Here is a 9,646-nt window from a genome sequence, read left to right on the forward strand (position 1 = left end):
TACTGCAGTTTAATGCAGCCATTAATCAGAAGTACTTTCGCTGACAATGAACTATCAGCGATTATAATGTAATCATTATGAGTAGATCACATCATTCGTTATTTTGAATATTGTAGACTAAATGGCAGTTACTGCTAATGAAATATTTCAGACGATGCAGCCAATACTCTCAGCGTTATGTGTTCCTTGTTACATATGCTGATGGTAGCTGCCTATCCCTTAATGCACAGACAGGAAACAAATTTGTGCTGCGCGCCCTCAATAGGCCCATTTCTTTGTGAGTTTGAGCCCCCTTGACTAACTTGATAGGAAACATTACGTTATTCGTAGTTTTCCCGATAGTGCCAATGAAAATATGCTTAATAAAAATTGTTTGTAAGTTCATAATGATTAAAATTATATAAAGTTTCACCTCATCGTAAGGTTTACAATATAACCACGGTTGGGGCTTGAAAAAAAGAAGTTGAAATTTAGACTTTTTTTTTGGGGGGGGGGGAAGTTGACTACTGATTCTACTGTGATGTGCATTCACAAATTCTGAGTCTAAGATAATATTATCGCGAGTGGTAGCGAGCGAACAGTTGTTCAGAGTAGTTGGACGCAACCTGTGGCACAGAGGAGCCGCGCGACGGATGAGGTCGCAGCCTGCCTTGATGGTGCTAGTAGCGCTGGGAAGCATTTTTTCAGATTTTTGTATGCATAAATTGCGAGTAATATTTGTATCTTTGTTGTGTCTAGATACGTGATTATTGATTTCAGATATTGTGGAATAATTGAAGTTTTTGCTAATGATACAGTCCAAGAAAAGGAAAGATCCGTGTAAAGTTTGTCAGTGTATAAATTGTCAAATTTCAGAATACAGTAAATTAAAAGTTTATTTGTTTCTTTCATATTTTTATATCGCGTAAGGCTTCTTGACGATACCCCTCCTGATAATTCTGATTCTGTATACAAAAATGGCGGTAACTCTATCAGTAATTGTGACTAAGCATGGCACTCTGCATGGATCGCAGTATTTCTTTTGAATTATGTTAGCGTGTTGCTGGATGGAGACGAGGCAAGTTCTCCGTTGCGTGCAGGAGTCTTATTGTATTAATTGTTACAATATGTTAAAAAATATTTTTATAATCGCAGTCGGATCCAAGAGAATTTGATTTTTCATGATTTATGGGAAGAGTAATATTTTTTTAAAATCAGAATGCTAATATTGTCAGAGATACAGCTTTACACATTTCCGTATGTCTTTCACCAGAACGATAAAAATTACAAATAAAGAACTAAACAACTTTCACCTGTCGACTGTCTGCCAGGATTTCGGTTCTTTGGATGATTTTGCAGTTAGAGATGCTTACTGCATTTGAAAAATTTTTTGCAATAGGAGTTGGCTAGTAGTCACTGCATTTTTGTTGCTTGCGCGCTGCTTTTCTTCTCAGAATGATGAAGATAGTGAAATTTCGATCAATAATGTGAATAATCGGAGTGTATGCTATTATTTTCAAGTCATGCGCGATGAACCGCAGGGAACTACACGCAGTTCAGGAGATGAGCATACAGTGACACAATCCGATTTTGTTATGAAACATTCTGATATGGCTTTTACTTCTACTGAGCAAAATAACTTTGTTCAAAAAATTAGTTCAAATGGCTCTGAGCACTATGGGACCTAACATCTATGGTCATCAGTCCCCTAGAACTTAGAACTACTTAAACCTAACTAACCTTAGGACATCACACAACACCCAGTCATCACGAGGCAGAGAAAACTCCTGACTCAGACGGGAATCGAACCCAGGAACCCGGGCGCCGAAAGCGAGAACGCAACCGCACGACCACGAGCTGCGGACAAAATAACTTTGCCCTTCCCTTTTAAAGTAATAATGTTACATAATTAATATTATCTCAACTTCATGTGATTAGAAAGTTCAATAATGAAATTACAAAACCCAACAATAAAATTAAATAATCCAATGATCAAATTAGACAATTTAATAAAGAGATTAAAAAATCTAATCAAGATCTTCATGGAGAGGTCAAAGAAGGTAGGGATGAGATTAATGACAATTTAAATCGTAAATTCTAGTAAAATTCAGAACGGTTGAAAACTCAGGTATATGAGGAACTCAAGTCTGATAATAATATCGTTAGTCCAGAGTTGACATGTACAGTGTGGTGTGTGTACTGCAAGGCCTTCGGTACACACACCTTCAGATTATTTGACTTGTCGCTCTAACGAAGTAGGCGAGTGTCAGCAATACGTCTCGTGGTCTTATTGTGGCATGTTTATCTTCTGCCGTTAGGTCAGACGATAGAAATGCCACTTGCACGCTTACAGTAGCAGATTGATGGTGACCAACTTTAAACAGAACTTGATTAATTTTCACACACATTTATTACAATAATAAAAAGCATTGACATTACGTAACTTGATTCTGGATGCTGTTTACAATTGACATTCTGAAGTTCCTTTGGTCTTGGTACGTTAATCTTATTCTCACATATCTCTGATACTTGACGAAGTGTCTATACATTTATCTTTACGGCTATGTACAGGAATATGATAATCTTCTTAGGTGCAGACTGAAGCTTGACTGGTGCAGACAAATGAAGACTGGTACAGACTGGTGCAGACAAATGCAGACTGACTAATCGGAGGTCTGTACATTCGTTATAACACCTCGCGTGTTCAGGTATCACTGCGCGAGTGTGGTCCGCGAGGAAAAAAGGATCTATGTTAGCAGCAATCTCATTAGCTGCGTTACATATTAATACGCGAATCGGCGAAAGCAGAATTTTGTCCGTATCTAAGGCAGTCCCATCTCGTAGTGCGGAGACGGACGAGCGCTGCCCCTGCCCTATTGTGCTTAGCGGGGCGCGCTCTAGTGGGAAAGTTGTGTATGCGCTGACTACGCGGAACTATATACACAAATACAGTCTGTTGATATTGTCGAGTTGAGATAACAGACTTCACAAAAAGAATTGAAAGTACAGGAATTAGCACAAAAGTTCGAGTCATTACAGTTACAGTCTAACTCTGAAGTTTCAAAGACGCAAAATCAGCTGATGACTCTTGCTAAGCGAGTCGAAGAAGTATGAGAGAGTGTTATGCAAACGAACAGTGAATTAGTTTAAAGGTTAGACGACACTCAGTCGGTTCCTTTCTCTGATACCAAAGAATTTAAGTCTCTACAACGTTTTAAAGAAGGGCAGATGACATTTAGTCAGCAAAACAAACGTGACGCGAGAAAGATGCAGGAGCAGCTTGCCAACATCAATAAAAAGATCGGTTGTGATAGTGATAGCAGTAGGTTCAATAATTATCATGCTGGAAATCACAATTTTGGAAATGCTGATCACTTCTGTCGGTTACATGATATGCTTGCAGGACACAATGACTAGAATGCGAGTTACAGTATGACAGAAAACTCATCCGTTCAGAAAATATGTGGTTTTGATTACATACATTTTCTCACAGTCAGGAAATTAAATTTTTTTCGCAATGCCAAAGAAAATGGTTACAACAATTTGACTATTCTTTGCCACCAAGATTGCCAGTTTGCCGTAAACTTGAATTCATTTGTAGTTATCTCGAAGGAAAACCTGCTACAAGAATAAGGTCGATAGCACGTAAACGTAACACGTATAGTGATTTTTATCATGCATTTCTGTCCACATACCGGTCTGAAACAACTCAAGATCGTATCAGACATAACATTATCATTATACAAAATTATGAACAATCGAATATCTCAACTCCTGTAGAATAAATCTAGAAAGACTTCGGGTTTGCTGCCGAATCTCTAAACTAGAAAATATCTTCGGGTTTGCTGTCGAATCTCCAACTCCATAGTCCAATGAATATGTTTCTCAGATTATCCATTTTCCTTAAAAACAGCCATCAGATGTGTAAGTTCTTGGATTAAACGGTCCACGTCGGAAATGACACTTTCTCTGCGTACCATAGTACTAAGGACGCCACTGCGTTGGTTTGGTGGACAACAATCCTCAGCACGCAGATACCGATCAGTGTGCGTCGGCTTTCGGTGAATACTACGTCCCAGAGTACCATCTGGTTTTTGTAACCATGACGTCCAAGAATCCAAGAATGGAAGCATCTCATTACTTTCGACTTACGAGGTAAATTTAAAGCTGGGTTGAAGACAGTTGAAGTGGTCCAACAATCTGTTTAGAGCATCACGTCCATGTGGTCAGACGAGAAAGGTATCATCTGGATACCTCCAGAAGCACGTTGGTTGCAAAGCCGAAGTCCTCTGTGCCATATCGTCGAAGTACTCCATAAATAAATTAGTGACTATAGGTGATAAAGGGCTTTTCATAGCCACTTCGTCATTCTGTTAAAAAATGGGGCTGTTAAGTGAAAGATACATGTATGTCAGTAAATGACCAAAAAAGCTTCATCAGTTCTTTATCCAGTATTTCAATAATCGAACTAAGGGACTGTTCCTGAGGGTCTCGTGTAAACAGAGATACCACATCAAACCTCACTAATAAATCCGAATGACCCAACCTCAAAGATTTCAATTGTCGAAAGAAATCCTCCGAACTGGATACCTGTGTTCACACTTTTCAACAAATGGACTGAGAACAGATGTTAACTACGTCGCCAGGTTTAAGTGGGTGCACCCAAATTACTAACAGTAAAGTGTAGTAGAACCCCCCCTTCCTTGTGTAACTTAGGCAGACCATACATCCTTGGCCAAATTTCAGCACCACGATGAAGCTTCGTAAGTGTATCTTCTGCAAGTCGGGTCGTTGAGTAGTAAATCCGTTTTATGGACGTAATCATTCTGTGTTATTACAACCATTGCATTCACTTGTCAAGGCCGGCCGCTGTGTTCGAGCGGTTGTAGGCGCTTCAGTCCGGAACTGAGCTGCTGCTACGGCCGCAGGTTCGAGTCCTGCCTCGAGCATGGATGTGTGTGATGTCGTTATGTTAGCTAGGTTTAAGTAGTTCTAAGTCTAGTGGACTGATTACCTCAGATGTTAAGTTCCATAGTGCTTAGAGCCGTTTGAACCATTTGAACCCCCTGTCATCATTCCTAAGTGAACGAATGGCTGCTCTCTTTGGGGAAGGATGTGGCCGAGCCCAACATAATGTGTGTGACACTTCTTGCCTTATGTCTTCCGCCTGGTCCTCAGGGAGGCTGTATACTGCTTGTTCTACAGAGCTGATAAATTCTGTGACAGGACTTCTCTTTGGAGTGAGAGCAAAATTTAAACACCGCCACTGTGGCTCTTTCCGACGCCTTGGTAGAAATATTTCTCGTCCTACGGCATCAGAAGGGGATGCACTTCGACGCACTGTGGTTAATGTTCCCAGCAAGGCTTTGGATGGGCACACAGTGGCGGTGTTGGAGAAAGGTTTAAGCCTTACTCCCACTCGAAGGAGACTTCATGTCACAGAATCTGATTGAAATGTAATACTGTTACATCATTTCATGAGCTTGGAACTTTTCTCTTGTGATATTGGTATAGCAGAGTAGACTTGGTTTTGAGGTACGAAGATAACCATTTTTTTTTTCTTCAGGAAAATTGTTTGCACATGTAATGAAGGTTTCTTGTGACTTGTGGTAACTTGTCACGCGCATTTTGCCTTATCTTTTATTTTTATGTTTTATTTTTGAGGGAAGTGCATAAGATGACCTTTTCCGTAGGTACATTTTTGTGAGGAAGGTCATGAATTTTAGAGGTATAGCCAACTGTTGACTTTATTTTGCATAAGAGACTGTATTAGTGGTTCTGAGTTGAAAATGATATTCGTGATGCGCGGTTATTTAACTAGGAACATTTCCAACTGATGCTTGTTCTGCTCTAGAGCAAGTATCTTACAGAGTAATAATTTCAGAGTAGTGTGCACACGTAATAAATCTGCGGAATACTGTGCGATATGGATATGGAAGATGATGAGGAATTTTGCTTGACTGCCATGTGAGCCTTATGGTATTACTTTGTTACGGTGCAACTATGCTATATTATGGTGGGATTGTGGTATATTATGTTAAGTAGATTGCGATTCATAGGACATTATGCTGACGGTTTATGAAATATGTTGTTCTGAGGAAGACACACGAGGTATTGTATATTATTAAGTGAGGAAGCATTGTTTTTGCAGCTATTTATGGAGAAAGACAAGGTAAGGGATGTACACTCCTTAAATGGGACAACCCACAGCCTTACTAAATACGTGAAGGTTCTGTTTGTGCACATTTTGTTTGAAGGTAGAGTCACAGTGATATTTTCAAGAGAGATTTATTTGTCATGATACATCGTCGCTTACAGATGATACATTTTCTTTTTATCTATTTGGGGATGAGAATGCACGGATGTAAATGTGGAGCAATGAGCATGAATGGTTTTACAAAAATTTTTTTTGCTCTGCTGCTGAATAATGTGATGTAAGAGTGAGATGAATTTCCTAGCTTTGTGAAGTTGTGGAATGAAATTGTCTGAGCTACAAAAATTTTATGTCTACTTATTACTGTTTACACTTACTATACTATATTTTGCGTGCGTGATGTAATCATAATTGAATTTTCTATTGGAGAAGTATTAAAAAATACACAACTGTGGGCATTGGTACAAACTAATTTGAACTGAACAGTATTTGCAGGTCAGAGTGTAACGCACATAGCGAGCGAGTTATATTCTAAGAATGCAAATGCTGCCGTGATCTGTCACGGAGTACTAGACATCCCAGAAGTACCCAGTCATGTTAAAAACATTGATCCATGACTTGTATGTAAATATGTTATGCATTTTGACAACTTTTTCTTTTCGGCTTAGAGTATTTTTACGCCTCAAAGCAAGTTGATCTGCTACATTGTTATGCACGTTATAAAGACGTGTATAAAATAAGTTACTTCAACACTTTAAACGATTTTATCTCAGATATTTTCTTATGGTGATGAATGAAAACGCAGGTTCTGCCACAGAAGTGACGCAGTGCTGATTCTAGCAGGTTATCTTAATGATTGTATGATAATGATTTTTTTTATCTTGTCATTAAGCAATACTGAAGCTTAAGAGGGCCGGCCAGAGTGGCCGAGCGGTTCTAGGCTCTACAGTCTGGAACCACGCGACTGCTACGGTCGCAGGTTCGAATCCTGCCTCGGGCATGGATGTGTGTGATGTCCTTAGGTTAGTTCTAAATTCTAGGGGACTGATGACCACAGCAGTTAAGTCCCACAGTGCTCAGAGCCATTTGAACCATTTTTGAAGCTTAAGAGGAGTTGTCTGCTTTATTTTCGGTTAATAAATCATGTATTTCAGCATGTTTGAGCATAAATATTTTTTGTGTTTCATCTTAGAGTATGTTATGTCAATATCTGTTGCTTTATAAGCTATACATTTTGAATGTCATATTTGTTTTACTGTTGTGATTAACTCCGTATGGCCATACAATTCTGACTCCACACACAGACAAGTTGACATCTGACGATATTGAGCTTGTGATCTACATGCTATTTTCTGTTCGATAATCATGTAAACATTAGTCTGATCTTACGAGAAATGAAATATTTGTACTGTAATAAAAAGAAAGTACTCTGGTAATCACTGACGCAATACTCAATGACTGAATGTGTAGTAAGTTATGTAAATTGAACTGACTGTATAGTAATAAAAATGATCCTCTCTACTAGCTTATGTTGAGTGGAGATCAGGTCCCTTATAATGTATAAAAGGGAATTGCATGTAGCTCACACATAGTTTTCTTTAAAAATATCTACCACAGAAACTGGAGTATATGACCTTCATATTTTGATTGTTTACCTTTAAGTTTACGGTGTACATGAATGCGTCTTTGAGAAATACTAATTTTCTATTGTATTATAATTTAAATCATGTGTAATTACTATGTATAGATGCACTCTGTTAATTATGATTAATTTTAACATTTCTAAATATATCATTAATGTCCTTAGACAAATATGTATGTCATTCAGTGATGTTATATGTCACACATTTTTCTTGTTCTAGATCGAAACATGTACTTCATGGTATGCTGTGCACTGCACCATGAGCAAATGAATTAGTTTAGAACAAGTTTGCCACCATGTGATTGGCCTGAACTCAGTATTTACAAATGTTCTTCAACAATCTTGCCACACTTATATAATTATCTGCAGCCATACATATTTTGTTTGAGTCATTAACTGAGCACTGCGCTTATGTGCCTATTGATGTGATGTATATTTCATTTTCAAGTGTATAAGTTACTATTATTCTTTTATTCACTATAATTCGCTTCTGTTATTTTGTCATATATGAAACTTATGATCTTCTGTATCAACTACACTAACCTGTTTTCTCAAAGGAACACAACTTCAATGTTTTTATGATCCTATCAAGAATTTTTTTGTTACTCAACAAGGTATTCTGTACAGTCTCTTTATCTGAACACCAAAAAGAGTGACACACTAAAACATTTCGGTATAGTAATCAGTGGACATAATGTATGTAACTAATCCCTTAGTCTGCTTACACCTCAAATTTGTGTGTTCTCAATTGAATATATTAACATTTAGCTGTAGTTGTCAGTGGATATGGTGTATGTAACTAGTCCCTGCATCTGCTTACACCTCAAACTTGTATGGCCTCAAAGGAATATATTAATACTTCGGTGTGCTTGTCAGTGGATATAGTGTGAGTTGTCGCCGAGTCTTTTCTTTGCCTAGTTTTCTATTGCCAGATGACTTTTACTCTCTTGAAGAACTGTAAATAACATTTAGATAACATTTTGTTATCTTCTGAAATGAACTACAACCTATGTCATGGATGTGTTTCTTTACCTAGTTTTCTATTGCCAGATGATTTTTACTCTCTTGAAGAACAGTAAATAATATTTTGTTATCTTGTGAAATGAACTACAACCAATGTAGTGCAGAGTGCTCACTTGCGCAGTGATACTTTTGCATTTATTTTCTCTCTATTTACACTATTTTCATCTACACAACTGGATGACATTTCTACTGTCCTGAAGAATTGTAAATGACATTTTGTTATTTTGTCACATGAACTACCGCCAGGGCCATGCAGATACGAGTGCTTACCTGCACAATGATGCTTGTATATTTATTTTCTCTCTCTTGGCGCTATTTGTAATTCTATGTAATATTTGTATCTACACAACCGAAAGACATTTTTTACACTCTTGGAGAACTATAAATAATATCCTTTCAAGTGTCGTACTATCAATGTCATGTGGATATGAGTGCTTGCACGCACAAGATGATACTTGTATATTATTTTCCTTGACTACATAGTACAGATTATCAGTTTCCTGTTATGAATATAACTAACGTAATCTTATCGTTATGTTTATGTGTTTTTCCACTCGTTTATAACATGTGACGCTATTTTTCTCAATTTTGCTATGTGAGAATTTTGCGTTTGCTCCTTGCCAACATGTTAGACAAGAATCACCCCAGAAACTTATTAAAAATGAGGTTGGGGTTTATGAAAGTTGGATGTTAATATTTCTTTAGAATGCTGGCCATTGATTCTGCTGTGGTGTGCATACGCAAACTCTGAGTCTGAGATATTATTATCACTAGTGGTAGCGACTGAGCAATTGTTGAGAATAGTCGGACGCACCTTGCGGTGGAGAGAAGCAGATGCGGTTGCAGGC

The sequence above is a fragment of the Schistocerca americana genome, chromosome 3 (genome assembly GCF_021461395.2).
Source record: "Schistocerca americana isolate TAMUIC-IGC-003095 chromosome 3, iqSchAmer2.1, whole genome shotgun sequence".
Classification (NCBI taxonomy): Eukaryota; Metazoa; Arthropoda; class Insecta; order Orthoptera; family Acrididae; genus Schistocerca; species Schistocerca americana.